This window comes from Crocodylus porosus, unplaced genomic scaffold, assembly GCF_001723895.1.
Source record: "Crocodylus porosus isolate Cpor-Errol unplaced genomic scaffold, CroPor_comp1, whole genome shotgun sequence".
Classification (NCBI taxonomy): Eukaryota; Metazoa; Chordata; order Crocodylia; family Crocodylidae; genus Crocodylus; species Crocodylus porosus.
The window spans coordinates 32,758,592-32,781,420 of record NW_017728931.1 but is presented as its reverse complement, the minus strand read 5'-3'; the positions used below and the strand labels follow the sequence as shown (position 1 = coordinate 32,781,420).

General features: G+C 41.5%; 1 protein-coding gene across 5 annotated transcripts in view; it reads left to right on the top strand.

Moving 5' to 3' along the window:
• Window positions 1–372: 372 nt before the first annotated feature.
• The window catches only part of CALD1 (caldesmon 1), a 275,628-nt gene continuing 253,171 nt past the window's right edge, over window positions 373–22,829 (top strand). For 2 of the 5 annotated variants that reach the window (XM_019544510.1, XM_019544511.1), the window contains exon 1: window positions 373–607. The gene's annotated coding sequence lies outside the window, so the exon portion shown is untranslated. The remainder of the gene's footprint in view (window positions 608–22,829) is intronic. The other 3 variants (XM_019544513.1, XM_019544515.1, XM_019544516.1) reach the window with 3 other exon arrangements.

The window sequence follows — 22,829 nt, the reverse complement described above, 5'->3', positions numbered from 1 at the left end:
AATACAATGAAGCTGGATCTGGCAAATATGCTTTTTTATTTGTTTTTAAAAGGATGTAAAAAGTAAATATGTTTACTGTGTCCCTTTTCCTTTCAGCATATTTCCTTTTTTAAGCTCCATTTGTGTTCAACAAGACAGCCTCTTTCTCTAAGATTAACATTTCTTATGATTGTTCCTGACAGAGGATTTACTTTCAGAGGCCCTGCTAAGGATAACCAAAAAAGGGCATGTAGCAAGACAGTTTTGGCAGCTTGCATGAATTTTCAGAGCTTTTTAGGTCTTGGTTTTCTGATGAGTGGCTTCCTGAGCATGCCTAGGGAATGACAGGCATCTCTGCAGGCAGGCTGAACCCACCTTGGCTTAAGCATAGTCATTGGCTGTTTATTAGAATAAATTGAGGACAATGCATACCACTGGCTGCCAATTGTAAACATAAGGGATATGTATTCACTTAGCATTGACTTTTGGGAGGGGCCAAGGAAAGTCTGTAGTTTTATTGAATAGGGCTGTGTGTTAGGCAGCTTGTGTGCCTTTCTTGCTGTGCTCCTGCCTAAGCAGCCAGTAATTCATTTCCTTCCTACTAGTTGAAAACTTTTCAGCTGCAGAGGTAAGGGATTAAGATACATTTTTTTTTGTAGTGATCTGATGTGATCTGACTGCATTTGTATTCTAGATGGAGATTAAAGGGCATGTTAAATCTAAAGAGCAGTGGAAAATCTGCTTGTGTGCCTGCTACTTTTTTCCCCTTGCCTTTTCCTCTTCTCTGTGAACCAATGAGTGAGAGATGATTTTCGATTTCATTCTTAAAGGAGGTGCATGATTCCCATAGATTGACCCCTGGACAAAATGGGAAGGCTCTTGTGCAGGGTTATCCCATTGTTTGGAAGGGGAAAAGGGGGAAGAAGCCCAGTGGGCCACCATTTGTCAGAACCAAGCAGTGTGGGATCCTAGGGAAGTCTTGCCCAGGGAACAGTAGCGATTCATGGGTTTTTTTTTTTTCAACGTGTGCATTTGAAGGAGTGATTGAAATAAAAGATTTTGTATATTAACTGATTGCCTTGCTTTTTATTTTGCAATCTAAGCTCTGAACTATTAGTGGGGGCACGCAACTCTATAAAGTGGGGGCAGGCAATGAAGAAGGTGCAACTGATATGGATCTAGTGAAGCTTTGGTTGATGTAACTGATCTGATATTTGCTGAAACATGTCTGTCATAGCAGTCTTTCATAAAAGTATTGTTGACAGTAGACTGCATCCGTATTTGTTTTCAGATGGCAGCGTACTGCCATGATGTATCTTACGAAGCTGTCTTTCCAGTTAAAAAGAGGGGGAAAGTGCTCATGGGTGATACTGGAGCTTTTCAATTTATCAGTATGTGTATGTCAGGCAGACTGCTATTCCAGAAAGAAAGGGAGCAGATTTTTATTACAAGTTCCTTTGACATGCTCAGACAGTTCTAAAGTGCTGGGCAAGCCTGATGCTAATGGTAGTGATATTTTCCTCATAGGCAATGATGATAGACTGGGACCAAGGGAGAGATTAGATGTAGAATGGTGCTAGGGGGAAGAGAGACTGACAGACTATATAACCCCTGAACAAATGCACAGATCTGCTAGAAGTGATTACTCTCATATGCACATTTAGTTTATTTTTTCTGCAAGGATGGATGAGATTGTTAAAAAAATTACTTTTACAACATTTCTTTTTTGAATTTGTGATCTTTTTCTGACTATGTATTTGGGAAAGTTTCTTTTCCTTCCTTTCCTCTCCCTGGTAGAAGACCGGAAAGAGCTGGAAGAAACAGGGGTGTTGCCCAAGGTGCATATTTATTGGAGTTGGTCTCTTTCAAATACCCTACTTCAAATTAATTTACTAGTATAATAAGTTAAATACATCTGAGATCAGCACCTTTTGTTTTTCAAATTAATTAAATATATTCACAGGCTTACTTGTGTTTTATATATAATTCACTTGTGTGACAGCATTTGTCATTTTTGAACTGGGAAATATGTCAGGATCCTGAAATTTCAGTCCTTTTTGTACGACCAAAATGTTTTTTTCTTGATGAAAATTGCAAATTGTGTGTGATCAATTCAAGGAAGTGATAAAATCACTTGCCGAATGGAAGTGGTCTTTATAAAGGCAGACCAGAGCTATTTTGAATGAGGGACGTTATGGGTCTCTTTTTTTTAGGTGGCTGTCTAATGAAGGTGGTCGTTTATTCAATACAACCTGTATATGAAACTAGTGTCTGGTATTTGGCTGTCATGAAAGCAGTTAGAGAAATACTGGATTGTTCGCCTGAGAATAGAAGGCAAACTAAAGTCATTTTTATTTCCTGAAAACTTCCCTTTGTTGCAGCATGAAATGACAAGGGGATCAATTCCATGGCTTTCATTCACAGGATTAGCCTTGGTGAAATCAATCCCATCATTAACGAAGGCAGGATCAGGCACACAGAATACAACCTTGCCATATATGAATTCACTTTAAGAATGAGCACTGTAAAAGTCTATCGGGAAGATAAAGGGCTTTCTTGCTATCTTCTGCTCTTGCAACCCTGTCCCAAGGCTGAACATGATAAGGAATGGATAACTTTTCCCCCTTCTGTTGTAGAACAATGCAGCAGATCAGTATCATTGTGAAACATTAGTTGGATTGGAAGAGGCAGGCAGTAAAACTAACTTTCATGTAATATGACATAGAGGGGGAAAGGATGCAAATAAATTATACTAAAATAGGGATGCTGTGTTTTGTAGTACCACATTTACTGGATCATATGCAGTGACTGCAGGAGGGGCATTGACCAGCAGCATTTCCTCCCAGTGCAAAGTCAGACAGCGGTGTTATGTATTTCATATAGTGCCACTTCAGCTTAGTTAAAAGTTTCCAATGTTCAGGTAAGAACATGAGGGAGGACAGTGGTAATGGTGGTACTCATGGTATTGACCAGTGAAAGAGTCGGTAACTTCCAAGAGCCGGCAGTGAGCCCTGAGGGTAGGGCAGTGGAGCAGAAATCAGCTTTTTTTTTGTGGAGAATGTCTCTGTAGCATAAAGAGATGCACGTCAGTGACGTTAGAACAGATTGGCAGCTGCGCCTGTGGCATTGCTGCTATGTCCTTCCATATGCAACTGGAGTAGCTTTGCTCATTGTATTCCCATCACAAATCCTGGTGTCCAAGCATGGCAGTGAGCACTGAAGGCTAAATGCACAATATAATGCATCAGACCAGAACTACAGGATGGTACTCTTCTCAGTTGCTGGTGCAATGAACAGAGGCTTACTTGGTTGCCAACAGGCACAAGTTCACAGTAAAAGAGATGACAACCTTGATGCGCTCTCATACATACTCCTGGCTTTTTTTTTTGGTGGATTGTATACCTGGGAAAGAAATGTGGTGCAACTGGCAGCATCTCAATGACTCACCTGTCTAATGGACATCCTCATGACATGTGGGAGTGCACTAGGGACACAGCAGAGATGGCTTAGCTCGTACTGCTCTGCACAATGCATGGCATGTTTTCCACATGACAGTAGCCCCTTACTGTCTTGGGGTTTTAAAGTTCCCCTTGTGTCCTGTGTGGGATTTGTTGCACAGCAGGAAGAATTCCAGTGCGTAGTACTGAGTTCCTGCAGGATTCCCGTCTTGGTGGAATTTTAATGCTCTAAGACTGCATATGATGCTGTTCTTTCTCAGTTGTTTCCACTTAACACTTTTTGTGGTTACCAGGGCTATCATTTGTCCTGGGCCAGGACTTCAGCTGGTATAAGTTGACCTACTTCCAAAGAAGTCAATGGAATCAGGCTGATTTACACTGGCTGAGGATTTGACCCACTACATTTAATTACTGTATAAGAGCAAAGAGGTAAAATAAAAATGTGAACAGCGTGAACAAGAAGAGGGAGCATGAGTCTGCGAGCAGTGTTAACTATAACTCTACTGTACCTGCTTCAAATCCCATGGGATCCCGAGGGAAGCCATAGGGGGAAAAAGCAAAAAAGTAACTTTCATGTCTTGGGTCTAAGCTTACAAACCTTTCATTGCCTTGAAAGGCAGTTTCTGTACTAAGGGGTCACAGGATTGGTCACCAGGTGCACAATCCCTGAGGCAGACGGGCTGGTGATTGTACGGAGTATGTTAGGCACTGTGCAGGATCATTTTTGACCCTTAAAAACTGCCTGTATTTTTCAGTAATTCCATGAAAACTTGTAACAATGGCTTTCTTACTAAAATTCTCTTCATGCTCATGGGCACAGGTAGGCTTGTATGTCAGTACTGAGCTTCTGGTTATTTTAAAAGGCAATCCTTTCCCCCCCCCGCCAATTCCCTAATGCATGCCTATTAGGCCTAGCTGCATTGCTTGCAATATGCATTCTGTCATATGCTTTCTGCTACTCATTTTGTGCAATGGTAACCATTGTGTGCTTCAAAATGGTTTGAAAAGGACTGAACTGAAACTAAAATTCAACTCAAAGGCATTTGAAGATCAGATTATATTTGACCTTTCTGGATGAAACATTGAGGTCACTGAGGTCGTGTGACTGTTGAACTATGTAACTTTCTTTTCAACTTTCTTTGGAGAGCTAAGGGGTAGCTTGTGGAAGAGAACGCTTGGCATAGTCTCATAAATGTGTGGTTTTTTAAAGAAATTTTTAAAAAAAGCTTTTTTCTTAAAGAAAATGCAAGCAGGGTGGAGTATGTAAAACTTTTACAGGAAAGTAGGGGTGTATGCATGGACATTTATCATCTTGGTTGTCACATGATTTGATTTTCAGTAATTCTTCATCTTTTTAATACATGTTTTTAAAAGTGAGTTTAGTGCAGGTGAGTGACAGTACTAGCAGCCAAAACTGATCTGCAGAGCTAGTATAACAGCAACAGTAATGCTAGTTCTACCTTGCTGCTTTTCCAAAACATCTTCACCTATCTGTAAGGGCATGTGAGAGATTCATTCTCCATGTCCATTCAAACTTTCATCTCCTAGCTCATGCTACGAGCTGTACTGGAGGATCAGACAGGGTTTGAATCTTTCTCTACTGTCCTTTCCCTCACATCTGTATATCAAAATGGACAGTTAAAGACACAATTTCCCTTGATGGGTGGAACAGTCTTTTTCTTAACGTACAAGAGAAATGGGTTCTCTTCCAAGATTTGCCACAAGCATCCCATGACCCATTTAATTTATCTGTGCCTCAGTTTCTTTATTTACAGTATCTGAGTGTTAGTTCCTGACAGCATTGAGATTTAGTTCCTTAATATTTGTAAGGTACTCTGAGATTCTGGAATACAAAGCTAAAATTGATAGTGGTAATTCCTATTTTGTTAGGTTCCTTTTTAATCACGACACCTGTTCTCATTGTCCTTAGTGGCAAGTCCAGTGGACTCCAGTAAGACTTCGGCTGCTCTCTCATGGCTGCTGTTGGAGGAATCAGTTGTCCCAAAGAGCAGCTTTGTTGTAAAACAAAGCAGAAGGACTAGCAGCCAGCTAAAAAATGTTCAACTGGAATTTACACTAGAGTTGCTGGCTTAAGTTTTCAGAATTACATGTGTGTTGCATTTGCTACTACTGTTGCAGGTACAAGCTTGAATGCTCATGCAGATTTGTGATGTTACATGCATGTTCCAAAATTTAGGACTGTATGCGGGAGAGGATTTATTATTATTTTTTTAGATCACTGAAGTGGTGGCATAAACACTTGGGAGATAAACCAGTCTCTAAACAAACTGCTGAACAATCTGCTTGTCAAGTTGCATTGATAAGAGCACTTGAGAGCAGAATCCTGGCAGCCAGGACAGGCTACAATGGGAAAATACCGTACTTGGAAAGGATTTACACAGTGGAAACTTCATTGCATATTTACTCACTTTGTGTATACAGAATGCAAATAAAGTTTCCCTCAAGACATGTTTCAGTGGGTGTGAAGCAATGAGGAACCCATGTGTTCACACTTTTTTTTTTTGGTTGATAGCCTTAAATAGAAAAATATATTACTGGAAGTTTAGCTCATAGAAGTCTTATAAATAGATTTGTGAGGGTAATGTTTTTCCCTGAAGACTCTGTGCCTGAATCTATTCCAGAGAGCATCCTCATAAACCAACAGAAAGAGAGAGACAGAGAGAGAGAAAAGAAATAGATAGTTGTTGTTAAATGCAGCACAGCAACTTGATTTCACGCGCGCATATGCACACACACCCGCTTAAAGAAACCAGATATTTAAACTTAAGAAACACAGAAAGCTGAATCCAAAATTTGCTTTTTAAATTTATATAACTAGGGACAGTGCTCTAGTCCAGGGGAAACAGCATTCATTACTAATATAATACCCATAACTATCATGGGTTTGCTGAGGGGTACTGGGTTTGGAATGATTCTCTAATTTATGGATATAGGAAGAAACATTTACTGCAGATGAAGGGTGGCCAACCTGTGGCATGTATACCAGAAGTGGCATGGACGGCCTATGTATGTGGAGCGCAGCAGATGAGGGAGGGAGCAGACAACGTAGTGGGAGATAGGGCAGGGAGCACAAAGCACAGCAGCAGATCAGGCAGGGGATGGAGATCAGAGTGGTACCCAGGGCATAATTTGTGGCATGTCTGCCAAAAAGGTTGGCTCCCGCTACTGTAGGCTCTCTTCTGAGGCAGCTGATTTTGGCAGCTATCAGAGGCAAGGTACTGGACTATATGGGTCACTGGTCCAATCCAGGATGGTGCTTATGTTCCTTTACATATCAAGGATATTTGATAGTTTTCCAAAGAATTGTTTGCTCTGGTAAAACCTTTGTGAACAGGATTGCCTTGCCCTTTGCTAATTGTAAACACCACTGGGTGTGTAACTCTGTTTTTCCAAATTTCTCTCCCACCTTTGGATGGGGGATCTGGTTACAGTGAAATGGCTTTACCACTCCATGGCTTTCCCCACAAACCATCCCTTTCTCTACAACTGGTAAGTCAGGGCATTCCTTGCAGTTTGAGTGGACACCAGCTGCTGGAGGGTGTTCTTTGGAAAGGCTGTATTTTTACTTTCTGTTAGGGGCAGCTACAGCAAGAACAGCCTCTCCTCAGGCCCCTGTGGTTAGCTGAAGAAAGAGCAAAAGCTAGAGATTCTTCTTTGTTCCCCCATAATGGGCTAGTGATGCTCTTTCTTCTCCCTTTCCTGTGGGGATCTAGGGTATGAAAACCTATTTAGTAGCAGAAGCCGTTGATTTTAAGCTTAGGACAGAATTTAGACCCGTGTTCTTACTTAGTTAAAAGTTTGTGGGACTTGTCTGCAAATCTCAGAAAGGGATCTAGTTAGTTTTTCAGATGTAAAGAAAGAACCTGGTCAACTCGTACTTAGCTACTCAACTCTTACTTAGTTGTCTTTTGATTTCGAGCTGATAGGTTGAAATCAAAAGACAGCTTCTGGCATGCGTCAAAATTCTTCCACGTGGGGCTTCAGGACAATCTGAACTCCATATTGTCTGTAGATGGAGAGATGAAGAGGGCAAAATCTGAGAGTTTGAATTCTCTGAACAGCTCTGAGAGAAAAATGTAGTTCTGTTGATATAGCCACACCCCTGCCATGAAAATGAAGGGTTTTATTTATCTCTGATAAGCTACAGCTGTTTCTTGCAATTTAAGTCCTTCTAATTCATCTTGAAGTATATAATTTTAATTGCTATAAATATGAATAAAGGTAGTGAGTTAGTTGATCAGTAGCCCTGTATTTTTTCTGGCTGATGTATGATACTTTGATACAAGCAGCTCAACTCAGAACCCAACAATCGGGCATATTTTGCCATCAATTAAGTTAGTTTACATCTCAGGTTTGGTATAAATAAGGGCACAGTTTGGCCAAGCAAGTCACGTTCTGCTCACCATTTAGCTTGATTCTGTTCTCATTTTCATTTAATTTACAATGGAGCAAGTTCAGTGGGCCCAAGTCTGATCTCAGTAATTCTGGAGTAACTCTGATCCAGGTGAGTTACTTGTGATTGGTGTTGGAATTCAATATCTGGCCAACAGTATCTGCAATTCATGTATGTTAAGGCTTCATGATCTTTGCAGAAACTCAGTTTAAAATATCCACAGTTCAGTAAATGATTTTTCATTAGAAAACAATATTTTGTGCAAGAGAGGGCACTATAAAACCAAAGACCATGTAAAATTCCATTGCTCATTCGTTGTCCAGAGATTAAAAGGCCCTTCCATATATGGAAAAGGTCTGAGCTTCATTCACTGTAACCACACTAGTAAATGGTTTACTTACTGGACATGCTATACAAACAAGGGAGAACTCTTTGGCTAGGGACAGACATTAAAAAAAGCCAAAGCCTGAATTGATTCAATCTTTCTGGGTTAGTTTAACCTGTGTAAATTAAACCAATTTGCAAGTGAATAGACATTCACTTTTGACTCTGGAAATGCAGGCACATGCCTGCAGTGGCCCTGGCTAGAAGCTGGGGGGGTGTGCTAGAGTGAGCCCTCAGGTGGAGGGAAGATGAGCTGAGGGAAGGGGTGTGGCCAGGCCTGGGCAGGCCTGTGTGTGATTGGGGAGGCGTTTAAACTCCCACCCTGGCCTGCAGGGTCCTCAACTGGGGTCTGCCTAGAGGGGGAGGGGGGAAGCAGCCCCTGGCAGAGGTCCCCAGGCCCCCCACCTTCACTCACTCACTGGCTGGTAGCAGTAGCTTGAAGGGAAGCAGGGGGCTTAATCCTCCCATTGCAGGCAGCAGCGGTGGGGCACTGACACAGTGCCCCGGGCTGAGTCCCTCAGAGGAGCTGGCACTGAGCCACAGGGAAGTGGCAGGGAGGGGTGATGTGACCTGGCTGCAGTGGGGGAGGGGGAGAGCTGAGGCTAGTTACAGAGCCTGACTTACTTCTGCCTTCTGCTGTGGTAGTGTGGCCCATGCTGGGGTGGCCCCAGGGGGCGGGGGTCAGTGCCTGCCACTTTGCTCCTCCAGCCCCATGTGGGGGCTGCAGTGGGCTGTGGCTGAGCAGGGACTGCCTGCTCGCTGCCACTCATGGCCACGTTGGTGGGGGTGGGAGTGGAGGTGGCAGCCGCCCACAGAAACTGGCAGTGGCTTTGGCAGCAGCCAACCTCAGGGGGCACATGCCCCCCTATGCCTCCCCACATGTTGCCTATGTCCACGCCATCCCCACCCTCCCACCACAATGGGGAGTTTAAGCACCTGCTTCCCCTTAGGCTACCAGGGTCTGGCCCTGCCCACACTCCTGCTGCTGGAGCAGTGAAGGGAGTGTGGGGCTGAGGATGCCTGGCAATGGCTTCTGGCCCCTTGCCAGGCAGACCTGGCAGTACTCGGGAGCAGGGTTTCCCACCCCCATCCCTTTCTCAGCCAGTCAGAGCAGTAATAATGCTCCATCTAGGGAGGAGAAGGATGGGGCCAACCCTGCTTGGCTGGAACAGAGAGCCCAGCCTAGCCCAGGGCTGCAGAGCATGCTGGGATGCTGGAGGACTCTGATTTAACTTAAACCAGGGAAGGGTCTGGAACACAAGTTCCACAAACTGGTTTGACCTCAATCAGTTAAGTCTGATACTACATGCAACCAGGTTTATCTCAAACTGGTTTCGGCCATTTTGAAACTGGTTTATGTGCACTGAGCTGCTGTTCTGTTACAGGTTTAAACCAGTTTCTGATCACTTAAACCAGTTTATATGTAACTTCAGTCCCTAGCCTCTAGGAGCAATAGCTTGTTACAGTAAAAAGGAAAAGCAGCTGAATACTAATTTCCTTTACTGAGATGCATTAAAACCTTTGTTACCAGTTTTTGTTCTTATATTTAAATGCATATAAATTACAAACACAGTGCTTGTGCACTGCAGGTTTAAAAATCCCCAACAGATCGTCAGCACAAGATCCACTGACTTTAGCTGATGTAAAATAGCACTGATCCATTGAATACCTGGACCAGCCAATCCTACCTTCACCTCGTGAAAGGCATTGATTATAGTAAAATTTATGATAATCCCAGTTTTAAAATAGCAGAAGGCTCTAGGGAGTTCTTGCGTGAAGAGGTGAGGAAGAACATTACTTCTTGCATGTACTTAGTGTTCTCTGTCTCTCTCTCACATACTTCCTACCCAAAAGAAGACTTTTGGAATAGGAAGACATCAATGCACACAAATACCTTGACCAAAACTCTCTCTGCCTAGTGCTTTAATAGTGGCTGGAAAATGGCTCATCTGGTGATCCACAGCCTGGAGGGAAAGATTTCTCCCAAGTCCTGTCCACTTCCTACAGTGAAACCCTACACAGGCACATTAACATGCTAAGCCATCTGAGCACATGTATATTTATCTTTTTCCACTGCAGTTTATTTTGCTATGGGGTAGTATTTTTTCTTTTGGCCATTTAAAAACACAGGACAGAAAATAGTAAAACCAGTATACAATTGCATTTGTGTTCCAGAGGAAGAACGATTAGAAGATTGCTACACTGTGCAACTATATTGGGCCTGCTTCCTGTTATGAGAATTCCTGGGCTGTTTAAAATAAGTAAATATGTTAGAAATCTAAAATTTTTTGTGTCATATTGATTAATTTGGAAAGCACAGACCAGCTACCTTGTCCAAGTGATGTTGATATAAATTCATAGGTCTCGTACAGTCAGAAGGACTGATTAGATCATGGTCTGACCTACATAAGACACAACTTTTAAAATGTATTTAATCTAGTTATTCTTGTGTTGAGTCCAGTAACTTGTAATGGATTAAAGTAATTTAAAATGGCATAAATGTAGTCATAATCTGCCCCTAGTTATTCCATTCAGCTATAAGAGGGGTACGGCACAGGCAGGAGCAATACAAGTTTTACTCTCAAAGGGTTGTAAAGCCTGCTTAAAAGGAAACACAACTAAGTACAAGTGCATAATTTTGTGTCCACATGCAAATGCTCTGTGTTTACCTCTGAATTTTAGCAAGAGTATCAAATTTTTTTTCAATGGGAACTGGCTTTCCCAATTCTCTTCTAAAGTCTCTTTTTTTGTTGGGAGGAGGTTTGCTTTTAGTTTGCACGTCTAGAGTTTTGCAATAAAATGGTTTGGCAATTTTGAGGAGCCATCACATGATCATTCTTCATATACAGCTACATCCTTGATTAGGTATATCTAGTGAGGTTCCACAGGAGTGCCAATAAAACAACACCCTTTGTCACCTAAACCTGAAGGGAATTAAGTAACTTGGTACTGGTGTATGTGTTTATCAACAAGATTCTAATGTGTCAGGTAGGAGTCCAAAATGACAGAATATCTCCTCAATTTTTGTTATATCAGAATGGACTAACTATGAGATGAGCAGGTTCTGTGTTATTCTAGGTTCTTAAATTACTCCTTGAAACAACAAATATAGCAAGGACTAATGGTTGACTAAAAATATGTTTGTTTCAGTGTGCTCTCTTCTCAGTCGTCCAAGACCCAAATGTAGGATATAAAATTATTTATTCATATTTCTACTTATAAAGAGACACTAAATAATACAAATTTCTCAGGTGAGTTCATTTTTTTTAACAAAACATTTTTGTAGAGAGCTGTAGTTAGTTGTTTTAGTCTGAAGTCAGGCAGAAGGCAGGGTAGAGATGCATCTTAGAGACTAAGTAAATCAGATGCATAAGCTTTCATGAACCTAAGCTCACTTCATCAGTTGCTCCGATGATTTTAGTGCATGTGAAGGCTTAAATGAAATGTTCCTGTACTTGTTTGATCATGAAACGGTCACTGAGTCAGTTCCACAGATCTTCCCTTTCCTATTGACTGTGGGCTCTCTTCTTTAACAACTGCTAGTTAGACCACATTTTGTAGGGTTCCTTCTTCTTTTTTAATTTGTACAAACAGGAGTTGGAGGATGGCACCAATGACATCTTTTTTATAAACAAATTGAAAGTTTGTAATCAGTTCTCTTCCAAAAGAGACTTTTAGAGCACCTCCCACCAAATAAAAATTGAGTGCGTCATTCCTCAAACATCTGTCTGAACAATCCCACAAGCCAGCCACGGGAAATGCTGAATTTTTAATAATATATATTTTTCATTCACTGCCTTCTAGACTGGATGTGAAATGAGGGCTTGGAAGCAACTTGTAGCCAAGAAAAAAGTTAAAAGGATTGGTTGGACAGAATGATAAGGTGGGCTTTCCATGTTGTTAAAACAAAAGCCAAAGAGAATGTGCTAAGTTTAGGAAATATGTGTTTCTTATAATGAGCAGATTGAGTTGGTGACAGGTTGTGAGTCTGATTTATATGACAAAATACAGTCAAACCAAGCAGTCAAGTTTGAAGTTTGGTGTGATGAACTGGAAAAAGCATTAGAATCTGAGCAAATTACTTTTCTCTTTCCAGTGCCCCTTGAAGTCAATGGAAAGGCATCAGTGGACAGGCTCCTGTTGGCATATGTGGACCTTGGCTTGCATCCCAAATAGGGACTTCATTGATTTCAGTGGGATGCTTGTGTGTAATTGAGAAGAGAATTTAGTCCTTTGTGTCCAGGGATTTTTTTGTGATTTTGGACTTAAATACCAAAGGCTAAAGCCATAAAAAAGGAGAGCCGGGAAAGATGCATTAGGTCATCTCGTCCCTTCTCCCTAGCCAGGACAGGATGGCTCCCTACAGTATACTCACACTTGTTTTGTCCATAAACACCTCTGTTTATTAACCAAATACAATGGCTGTAGTTTTTCAGTGCAGATTGGGATAGATTGTTGTACTCTCCAGTTCTTAACAAGGGGAAATAACCAGCATGATTTTAAAATGTATTTTTTGGCCTATGCATATTACTCATGTGAATTCAGCCTAGAAATCCTAATGAATGGAAACTTGTGGAAAACTTAATGCTGGTCATTTCATTAAGAGCATGGGGTATGACATGATCTCACACTGGTTTAATACGTGTGTGACCTCACTGGCTTCCGTGGAACAGTTCTTGATTTGCAGGGGTGTCAGTGAGATCAGTCAGGAAGAGTGTCCCTGTGAGGCTTTCTGGGAGAAGATTTTTGTAAATTTCATGATTTATTTATTTATTTAGTCTTTTTTTTTTTTCTTTTTTTTTTTAATGATTTTTTTTTTTAAATTTAGGCTTGTCTCTATGTAGCTATAGGTAAACCAGGAAACTTCAGCGTAAGGGCCAAACTCTGTTTTCAGTAACGCTGGTCCTGTGAAGCCTCTGGATCTCTTGTCCACAAAGTCCCAGACAATGGGTTGCTTCTTCAGTGTGACAGTCTAGTAAATATCTAGTGCCCATATAGAATCATAGAGAACTAGGGCTGGAAAGGGCCTCCAGAGGTCATCTAGTCCAACCCCTCGCCTGAGGCGGGGTTGTCTCTAACCAAACCTACCTATACACTCCATAATCCACACTCCATATAAGATTGCTGTTAACCCTGATACAACATAGACTTAACACCTTAGCCTGCCCATGGTAAAGTAGGGGAACATGGCAGCCAACATCCTGTGTCTATAATGTTATCAATATATGCTCAAGAGATCCCAGGCAGAGGGCCATACACCCTGCTAAAGAGGAAGGCAACCCTGCCCCCCCCATTCATACCAATCTGACCATAGGTAAAATTCCTTCCTATCCCAAATATGGTGACTGGTCTGATCCTGAGCAGAGCGGTGAGGCCCTCTAGCTAGCAACAAGCAGGAGCATTAGCACACTCCAGTTAAAGTCCCCAGTCTGGGCTGTAGCCAACACCCAGTGCCTCTGAGGAAGGCTTAGAAGCACACTGACACGTGCAGCAGAAATTGGGGGCAGGGGCAACCAGCAAAGCCCAGAAGCATGGGAAATACCCTAGTAAAACATAGGTAAGGCTATGCCTAGATCATCCCTGACCCCAGTGGCTGTCCAACCTCTTTTTGTGCCCTCCAGGGATGGAGACGCCACAGCTTCCCGAGGCAGTCTCTTCCAGTGCTTTGCTATTCTAACAGTGAAGAAGTGTTTCTGGGTATCTGATCTAAACTTACTTTGCTGCAACTTCAAGCCACTGGTCCATGTCCTTTTTTCTGCAGCAAGAGAGAAAAGGTGGTTTTTTTTTTCTTCATGGCAGCCCTTTAAGGATTTGAATACTCTGTTATGTCCCCTCTTAAATGGCTTTTCTGCAAGCTGAACATTCTTAGCTCCTTTAGCCTCTCCTCATATAACTTGTTTTCCAAGCCCTTTATTGTCTTTGTTGGTACACATTGGGAGTAAAACTTGTCTTGCTCCTGCTTGTGAACCATCTGGGTTACATGTGTTCCAGGGCTGGGACACTTTAATTAGAGTGGTTCTCGGACCATTAAAGTGCCCACAGTGTCTCATGTATCAGCATCCCTGAACTTCAAAATGGTGGTGGGGGCACTTTAACTAAATCTCATTGAACAAACTTTAGTTAAAGCTCCTTTACCACCATTTTGAAGTGCTGGGGCACTGATGCAAGAGATGTGGAGGCTGGCTGGAATGCACTAATTAGCAAGCTCCACAGACTCAATTAATCGAGTCTGCTCCAATGTGTTGTGTCATAGTGCATCAGCAGCCTCCTGGCACATCTACAGGCACCCTTTCTTCTCCATATCCTTTAAAAATACGGAATCCAGATTTAGTTGAACCAGTGTTGAGTAGAGTAGCACTATCACCTCTCATGTCTTGCACCTAATGTTTCTACTGATGCATCCCAAAACTGCATTTGTCTTTTGTATGACTCTGTTGCACGGCAGACTCATATTGGGTCTGTGCTATACCAACCCTCCCAAGCCCTTTTCCATGGTGCTCCCATTCAGCATGGTAGCACCCATTTTATATTTGTGTTTTTTTATTATTTCTTCTGAAGTGTAGCACCTTGCATTTGTTTACATTGAACTTCATCCTGTTAGCTTCAGCTCCACTTTCCAGTCTGTTGAGATCCTTCTGAACTGTGCTCCCATCCTCCTAGTCCTTCCTAGTTTTATGTCTTCTGCAAATTTGCTCAAGAAGCTTTCTATGCTGGCATCCAAATCATTAATAAACATGTTGAACAGCACTGTGCCCAGGACACACTCCTGTGGCACTCCACTTGAAACCTCCTGCCATTCAGACATGGACCCATTAATAATTGCTCTTTGCTTGTGGCTGTTGAGCCACTTATGTATCCACCTTGTAGTAGTTTTTTCTATCCCACATTTCTCTAATTTGTTTATGAGAGAGTCATGTGGGACCTTATAAAAAGTCTCGCTGAAGTCCCGATACACTATATCCACAACATTCTCTTCATCCACTTAGGTAATTACTTTTGTCAAAGAAGGAGATCAAGTTTGTTTGACACTATTTGTTTTTCATAAATCCATGCTGGCTACTTGTGATCAGTCTTTTCTCCTCCAGATACTTGCAAATGCTCTTCCTTAGGATATACTCCAGTCACTTCCTAGTACTGAGGTGAGGCTAACCAATCTGTCATACTCTGGGTCCTCCTTTTTGCCTCTTTTAAAGAGGGGCACTATGTTGGCCCTTTTTCCAGTTCTCTGGCACCTGGCCTCTCTCCCACTATTTCATGAAGATTGTTGTCAAGGCCTCCTAGATCTCCTCTGCCAATTCCTTCAGTACCCTGGGATGAAGTTCTTTCAGCCCCACTGACTTGAATTCATTCAGCTCCAAGAAAAGGTGTCTGACTGTCTCTGTTTTGTTATCTCTTCCCTCAGCTTGCCCCCTTCCTTATCAAGATAATTCTTATTACATGTCTGGCTGCAGCTTTTTTGTGAAGACCTGAGGCAAAGTAGCTGTTGAGTAGATCTGCTTTCTTTGCATTGTTGGTTTGGCGTTCCCCCGGCTCATTTTACAGAGGACCCACAGCTTCTTTGGTCCTTCTTTTCCTGGCCAGCATACTTACAGAACCTCTTCTTGTTGTCCATAACCTTCTTTGCCAGGTGCAGCTTGTTCTTTATCTTTGTCTTCCTCATTTTTGTCCCTGCAGGTCCTTGCTATTTCCTTGGTGACCTGTCTGTTCTTCCATTGCCTATATGCTTTCCTTTTGCATTTGAGGCATTTTAGAAGTTTCTTGTGCTGCCACATTGGTCTCTTGTCATTCTTGTGCTTCCATTGTGTCAGGACAGCTTCTTATATAGGCTTCTCATATTGTGCCCTTTTAAAGCTCCCAGCCCTCCTGTGCATCTTTATCCTTTAGTCTGTCTTCCCATGACAATCCTCCCATGGAACCATTCATATTGGAACTCCAAAATTTCCTTGAAGACATGCATTGTGGTAGAAAATAGTGACATAGTAACTTGTCTTCAATCCTTATATATTTGAATAAGTAGTGTTGACTGATGTTTTTCCAAATTGGCCAAAAGTTCATCATAAAACCTCTTTCACATTGACAATTGCAGGATAAAATGAAAAAGCAAACAGTACTGGGTATGTCTCCTGTCAAAATGATTGTGATTTATATAGCAATGTATAGTGGTCCTCTAAGTTCTGCACAAATATTAACTAATTTGCTCCAAGCCTTAGTAAGACAACATTTCTTTATGATTTCTGATCCCAAAAAGGGGAAAGTGCCAGAAATTCCATGAATGCTACATGAGACTTAACTATTGCTATTGGTTATTTTTACATGGATGGTACTCAAATACTAAAATGATGGGCAGCAGTATACAGCCTTAAGATGCACCAGTGTCATTAACCCATTTTACATGTGGGAAAGCACAGCTAAAAAAGTCAAGTTACTTCCTAGCAGAGGTGCTATTGGAGAGATCCTGACTGTTTTATAAGTTTTGTCTGCTATTACATCTAATAGGTATTATAGGATCACTGGTCATAACCTAGTGCCAATCGTGCTTGATGCTGTACAGATAAATAAATTTGACACTGCCTTTGGTGAGAACACTTTTAATAGGAGTTGCCCTACTGGACAATGTTTCATTATGTATCCTGTTCCTAAACATGACTAATGCCAGGTGCTCCAGGGTAAGAATTAAAATTATCCCCAAGCATCGTTGATCTCACAAGGTCCTGTTTGTAATGTTAAGTTTAATTATTAAGGGCTTGGCCCTCCGCTGATTATATTTGGATGGCTCCAGTGACTTCACTGGGATTATTCCCAGGTACACAGTTAAGCACATGATTGCAGATTCTCTTGGTTCTGTAAAGATGTTGAAACTTTGATGTTTATAGGTGCCATGCATTACTATTAAGTTTGTTACGTGATGTACTAATTTCCTCTGTGTCAATTAAACTGTGAGAGAATACTGTAAGAGAATGGAATTGTATAGTAGTTAAACTGATTCTACTTGTATGAAACAGCCTATGGTAGTGAACAAAATGATAGCTGAGCTTGAGTGCAAACCAGAAATGAAGGGGAAGAGATAGTGCAGAATAGGAAATACTTTTAACTGCTCCTGGCCCTAACCATGTGTATAAGTAGGAGAGAGGGCTCCGGGATTACAACACTCTTTACAGGATGTACAGTTTTGTTTTATTACAGGACTTTTCAGCCAAGACATACACTGTTTTACCCAATCTGTTTGTATTTCTTGCAGCTATTACAATGTATCTAATAAAATAGGGAGGGTAATAATTAACTTAATTTTTTTAAAAACAGTTCCTTTTAAAAAAATTCCTTTTACTGGACAAGTTTAATGCTTCACCCCTAAAGAACTGACTTTGGTACCTGTTGCACTGATAGATGCAACACTGCATGTGTCTGAAGATACATTATTTAAAGATATATAATGGGGCTTGCCTTTTAGTTCTGGAGGGTGAGGTTTGCTTAATATCTGGAGAACAAGTACAGCAAGAATTGGTTTGCACTACATAAAAGTACTACTGGTCTGAAATTACCAGCTAATTTTACCTAAAATATAGATTAGCATTGGCTGGGATTGACTTCTGTCCTCTGCTGAACCCTGCCAGGTTCAGTGTTAATGGAAAGGTAAAAGGCTCTGTATTACATTGCAAATCCTCTGAACTGGTCCATCCCTTCTGGGTTTTCCTTTTGAGCAAATTAAATTCTCATAAATGGAGAACATCTAGTCCAAGAAGCTCAGTTAAAGTACAGTGCATATAATTGTTTCCTGCTGGGTCTTAGTGGATTTCAATCCAACTGTGCTATATCCCTATTTCACTAGTCCACCAATCCTGGAACCCCAGAAACACTAAATGAACTGGCTTGCTCATTACCTGTGTAAAGTAAATGAGTTTCTATCATGTCACAGACACAGAGATTAAGAGAATTTGTTATGGTCATGTAGAAAATCAGTGTAACACACAGGAATGCAAAAAATAATTAATGCTGATTCTTAGAACCCAGCATGCAGCTTGAAAATACATTTTTATCCCAGCCCTCATATTCTGGTCCTCATGGTTATTTACTTCTTAAATAATCTTTATGGCTGCTCTTATTTTTTGTTTGCTAGCAGTACCACATTGACCGCAAAGGATGTACTAAGTAAACAGAAACACGTCCACCAGTTAAATGAAGTCAGAATTTAAGAGCACATTAACATATTTGAAAAACACAAAACAATCAGGTACTGGATACTCTGATTGTTGAATTTGTTTTTGTTTAGGAGGGTTTTCACATGCAAAGGACCCAAAATAACTTGTCTAGTGGCCTGGATGTTATGGGACTCAGAGCCATTAATTTGTGATCTTGGTCAAGTCACCTCTATCTAAGGTGGTCCAGTGTGAAAACTCCTAGGTTGGAGTGGAGTGTTGCAATACTCTATCCAAATCCTGTTAATCCATCCTTGACAATCTTGGCTTTTAACCAATGCAAATTCAGTTTTGAAAGATCCCTGGCTAGATCCTCAGGAGGTGTTACTGGAGATAAGCCAGCACGTATCTGTGGAATTAGATACATATCAGGTTCATTATGGAAATTGTTTTCAGGAAATTTTTGATCTATCTTTTCCTGGAGGTATAAAGAATCTGTGTATTCTCTAACAGGACAATGAAACTGACATCTTAGTAGTAAAAAAAGAAAAGATACCACAGAGCGCAGAACCCATTTGCAATAAAAAGGAAAACTGTGCTGTTGCAGAAGTGAAATACTAGGTCAAACCCAGACCTTGTAGAAGGAATTGATGATCTCTGACATTGTTGGAGATGCATCCACTTATGCCATGTCTGAATCTGGCCCAGGTGCAGTCTAACATAGCAGAAATGATTAATTGAATTTTTAAACATGAGCATGTCAAAGTCAGAGGAGGAGGGGAAGTTGTATGGAAATAGTTATGTTCTTCATATAACTTTGGTTCAGTCTGTTCCACATGAGGCATAAAGGTATCTCTCTGGAGTACCAGAAAGAACAGATTTATGAACCAGATGTGACTTTGCATTTATACAGGTGTGACTGGCTTGACTGAAGGGCCATTTTGAAAAGAGACTGAGTGTCTCATTATGTAATCAATATAAATTACTGCTTGACTTTTACATGTGTGGTATAAAACAAACACGTACCACTTGTGTTGGACTTCTTCTTGTGTGCATAAAAGAGGACCTGTCCTCCTTATGCTTACAGAAAAAGCACATGGGCATAATGCATCTATTCAGTATTCATAAAGGATATGGTGGCTACTCAGCTCTGCTGATGGTAAAGAGAAGTCAATTTCAGAATTCCAGCAGACTGAAGTCACTGATTATTGCAAGTGGAAATTATGTTTATACATTTTTCTTTCATAAAGAAATGTAATTAGTGGTTCAGAAATATTTATATGGATAGCATCAGCTGAATCTTGTTCCCAGGCATCGCATACCATGTTGTTTACATGCCTTCTCCCCCTCCTCACTTAAGATGCACCATACAGAAAGGAACTGTGTAATTTCAATGCTCTGGCAAAAGTTCCTGCTACAACTGTGAAGTTTGGCCATGCTGGTTCCTTAGATGGCAACAATATATTATGTGCTGTAATGCATGTACATGCACATGTGCACACATACACGTACTCACTCCAATTCTTCAGGATTAACTGAGTCTATGTCCTGAGCCTTGTATGAATCTTGCAGGCACCACTACTGAGGCCAAATTCCCCATGACAACTGAGTTAAGACAGGAGGCTTGACCACTTGAGTAATGCATAGTTTCTCATCCAAAAGTTCTTTCCAATCCAGTGTTGGGTCACAAACACTAGAGTTCTGTCACTGATTTAGTGTGTGACTTAAGAGGAAGTCCTACCCCTTCATCCTGGCACAATGTCCTGCCCCACTCCACCCTGTCCTATCAGTAGTTCCAAAGAAGGACTACTGTCTGTCTACCTGTGACTCAGTGTTACAGGTAGGCAGCAAGATGCAGCAGCAGCACATGGCTGGGTGAGTGGGGGAATGGGCTATGTGGGCTACAAAGCCCTGAGAGACTGCTTCCCACAGGGGGCTGCATTCCTGCTCAGATACCAAGTGGAATTGCCCTTCTTTGTCTCTCCTTCAACATCCAGTCTTGTTCAGAGAATGAGCTACAGTCAAGGTCCTGGTTGTTTGATTTTTTTTTTAAATGGACAGCTCCACCTTTTATGGACAGGTATCTTTTTAGCTTTTTTTTAACTGACCGTCCATAAATTTATGGACAGTTGGCAACTCTTTTGGGGAATCGCAGTAGCATATACTATGCAATCTGAACATCCCTCCCAGCTTTATGGTCTATAAATATTTCCAATGGCATGTCATAACTAACTTGGGTTGCAAGCTTGCTGTAGCAGAGAGCCTAGGTCAAACGTGAAAAAGCTGAACTAATGCAAATAGAGAAATTGGATCATTTCACAGGGGTCTCATTTTAATATCAGGGATTTTGTAGTCATACCAATATTTCTTATTTCTCGGTCTTACTCCTGTCATATTTTCAGACACTTCCTTTTACTGTTCTGAATGTTTAAATACCCCTCTTCAATATTCATATCTTCTGTATCTCTTAGTGCCCAAAATTTGTTGTAGAGCACATTTTTTAAGAGCATCTGTGTTGATCCTCTCTACTTGAGTCTATTGGTTACACTGGCTGCTCTTCTTTGATAATCTCTGCCTAATTTTACTCCCACAAGGAAGTGATCAGACTTACAACCTGCTCTGCAATATGAGCAGACTTCAACAAGGCTAGTGTGCCGCCAATGATCAGCAATTACATAGTCACTCTGGATGCAAATTCTTCCATCAGGAGAGAGATGCTGTGTACACACATTTAAATAATCAAGGACGACTCTCTCAGGTTAGTTTTCCTGAGAGAAAAAATGACCTGTCTATAAGTTCAGACAGGAGCAAAGAGCCTGCAGTATGGATGCTGGGCATCCAGGGGACCTTAGAGCAGCTAGCCCAGCAGAGAGCTTTTTAGGCTTTAAGTGAATGCAGGCGGGGATCCAGGGTCAGGGAAGGTGGGGCCAGAGTCTGTGCCCTGCACAGAAGAGTCCTGTAGGCTCTTCCTTCTCATTTGCTGTGTTGGAGCACAGCTAAGGCTGGGCAGGGAGTATTATGCTTGTATGCTTCCTTGCACCCAAGTGCTGCGGTGTGATTCAGGCAGAGAACAAGGCAGGAGCAAAATGCACCTCTTGCTTCAGCCATGGGCTTTTTGCCCCAAAACGCTCAGTGGTCATATTCTGCTCCCTGCTTGGCTGAGGCTGACACAGTACAGGGAAGAAGGAAGCAAAGCACACTGGGATTGCAGAGGTCGTCTCTGCGTCCATTGCCTGTACAGAAGTTCTGTCTCCTGAAAGAGATTCCCTGGGGAGCCACTTCACTTGGTTGTTTCCAAGGGATTTTCCTCCCTAAGTGGCAACTTTTACTCTGGAAGAAAAATTATGAAGTTCTGTACACTCGTGGTTTCTCCTGAGAGAGCAGGGACTGTCCCTGGGGAAACTGAACATCAGTACAAGCCCAGCGAGACATTTGGTAGTCTCTTAACTTAATCTACAGAGTAAATGGTTCCTCAAGACAAACTGCTTCCTAACAAAGAAAAAACATCAAGTTAAAATTCTTGAGTTCGCCAGCACTGCTGAGAATCTGCTTATAATGCCTCAAACATGTTGATTTGTTACTAAGCTGAGCCACAAAATTGTCTTAAATCACTTCCTTCTTGACCAGCAAAGACGGTTTTACTTTATCATTTGTGCTTTTTTTCTCTCTCCACTCTGCTTCCTTGAGCAGATACCCCCATCTGGGTTACTAATTGTACGGGAATATAAAACCACTGAATAGTTTATTCAAGCACAAGTTTGACAATTACATTGTAATATATTGCTACATGCTGTGTTTGAAACCATAGCAATTAAAAGGCCATGGTCAGCTCCATGGAAGTCAATGCAAGTCTATCCACTTGTGGCAGAGAATGTGGCTCTAAATGTCTCAAAGCAACAGAGTTGAAAACAAACGGCAAAAAGTAGAGAAGCTTCTTTGCTTTCTGAAAAAGGATCTGAAATTGCTTGGTAGGTTCTCTAGTGACAACACCTAATTAGAAATATAATGCTGTCAGGACAAACCTGAATTGCCTGATCATGCCTTAAGGGCATGACATGTCTAGTAGCTTTCGAAAGCAACTGTTTCCAAATTTTTGTGTGTCCCATTCAACACATTCATATCTGCGTATGATACTTGGGCCTTCAGAGTCTGATCCAAAGCAGTCAGTGGAAAGAGTCACTTGTTGTCTTCAGCTGATGAAGAAGTCTGTAGCCTGTGAAAGCTCATGACTGTCTGAACCAGTTAATCTCTGAAGGCACTTTTACACATGCTCAGAGGGTAGGGAGAAGGGGCAGTGTTTTAATAAGACCAGCTCTAATTAAAGCACTGCTGTGTCTCATGTACAGGCATACCTCGGAGATATTGCGGGTTCGGTTCCAGACTACCGCAATAAAGTGAATATTGCAATAAAGCGAGTCACACGAATTTTTTGGTTTCCCAGTGCATATAAAAGTTATGTTT